At 53.5% G+C, this 1,842-nt stretch overlaps 1 non-coding gene across 1 annotated transcript; it reads right to left on the bottom strand.

Annotated features, from left to right (window-relative positions):
- Positions 1-480: 480 nt before the first annotated feature.
- NCU14011 lies at positions 481-1,487 on the bottom strand. Its single transcript, XR_897763.1, has one exon. It is a non-coding gene; the product is annotated as a ncrg109 (non-coding RNA).
- Positions 1,488-1,842: the final 355 nt, after the last annotated feature.

Here is a 1,842-nt window from a genome sequence, read left to right as displayed (position 1 = left end):
TCTCGCTTCTGCCCGCGACCCCACCTGGTTCAAGCAACCAATAGACGGTGGGATTAAGGAACAGCAAGGTGGGAATAGACCAAAACCACCCAGTGTCCGCTCGGCTCTTCATCAGGTCCTGATCCCGTCACGGTCAAGACGGGACGGGTACGTCTCCACAAGAATGATCATTGACTCCGCTGTACACGTGTGCCCGCTTTCCCATCTTGATATCCTGCGTCTGCCATCGTCGAGACGGATGGCATGGTTCAGTTTTCCCCTTTGCAACATCGTCTCCTTCGTCATGGCACTTTGGCGATGTCGCGGCCAATAACCTCACATGTCCGGACATGGCCGAATTCATCAGGCACGTTGGCACGTTGGTCCTGTCAAGGTAGCTACCAGCCTCAGCTTGACAACCTGTGCTGAATCGATTTCTTTTCCATGAAATTGCCCCGTATCTCTCCGCTCAGCCAACGGGCAAGAATGTGATTGGACACCCCCGATCCTATCAAGTATCAAGCACCACCTTCAGCTCATCCTCCCCTCCCTTTCCTTTCCTTTCCTTCCCTTCCCCGCAGACTCTCCCAACCCCGCGGAGAAAGACGTGACAAGGCTTAAGCAAGGCTACTAATCAAATCCCACAGCACCTCCCCAGGGACTCCAACCCTCGCGCCTAACCCCCCCCCCCCCACACCTTCTCAGAATCAGGATCTCACCTCCAAATATGTAAACGCGACAGGATCAGCTTTCCGCTTTGGCGGTTCCTGGGGGAACATCATCTTCCTTGGCGTCAGAGTACGCTATGCTAGGCATCGTCATCCAAGCAGGGGTAGACATACCTCGGCGCCGCCGAAAACCGTAATTCCGGGACAGGGACAGAAATATCGATAACCTCAATTGGTGTCGGGTAGACGACCGACTACCCTACTATGTGTCACTGGCTTTAACCAGCCTCACGCACTGGCAGGTCAATCAGTCAGTTTCTATCTCAACTGGTCGGTTTCGTCGTTGTCGTCTTCGGCGTCGAAGGGTGTCAGCAGTTCAACACCCGACCCGTCCGACGGTCACCGCCACGCAGCAGCCATCGCCGCGCCTGTCACTATCACCAGCAAGGCTCGCCGGCATGAAGCCGGTGCCAAGAGATCAACAGACCCTTCCCTTACTGCTGCGCTACCCCAAAAAGTTGCCCAAGAACAGCAAGTTTGCACGAAGCAACAAAGCATCATGATTTATCTTGTCCACTCCCATACCCCACCATGCACATTTAACTCAAATCGGAAACCGAGAGAGTGGATGCGAGGAAGGCTGGAAAGAGGGAGCGTGAGGTGCTGCAGCGTAGGAATAGCCTCATCATACCGCACCTCAACAAGTGCCGTGAGGCTGGCGGCGTCGCCCGCGCGGAACGCGGCAACGCGCCTAGTATTAATCCAAAAGCGGCTGTTATGGAGTAAGAAGAACCAAAAGCACATTTTTGACATTGCCAGTCTTGGCAACATGCTCAACCCAACCCATTTAATCCATGTTGAGCTGGAACTGGATCAATGAGATGTGTGATTCGCATCGGTGGCAGCAGCGGTCCAGAAAATCAAGATCAACACGAGAAGAAATGGCTAGAGAGAGTAAAGTATCAACATACGTACCTACCGACGTGTTTGGATAGTAGGTCAGTCACCCCTCTCAGACACAACAACAATAACGACAACAGCAAAAGAATTGACGGTACGGTACCTCTAGGTGGGGCCGTTGGGGGAGGTGAAAAACGTGTCTCATGCGCTCAGGAAACAAGCGCGGGGAGAGAGAGAGAGGGTGGTATGCTGCGCCGCTATTCCATGTAACGGTGGGTTGTTAAAGTGAATTAGG

This window comes from Neurospora crassa, linkage group I, assembly GCF_000182925.2.
Source record: "Neurospora crassa OR74A linkage group I, whole genome shotgun sequence".
Classification (NCBI taxonomy): Eukaryota; Fungi; Ascomycota; class Sordariomycetes; order Sordariales; family Sordariaceae; genus Neurospora; species Neurospora crassa.
Note: the sequence above shows the minus strand (reverse complement) of the source record. Positions and strands in the feature narration are given on the sequence as shown.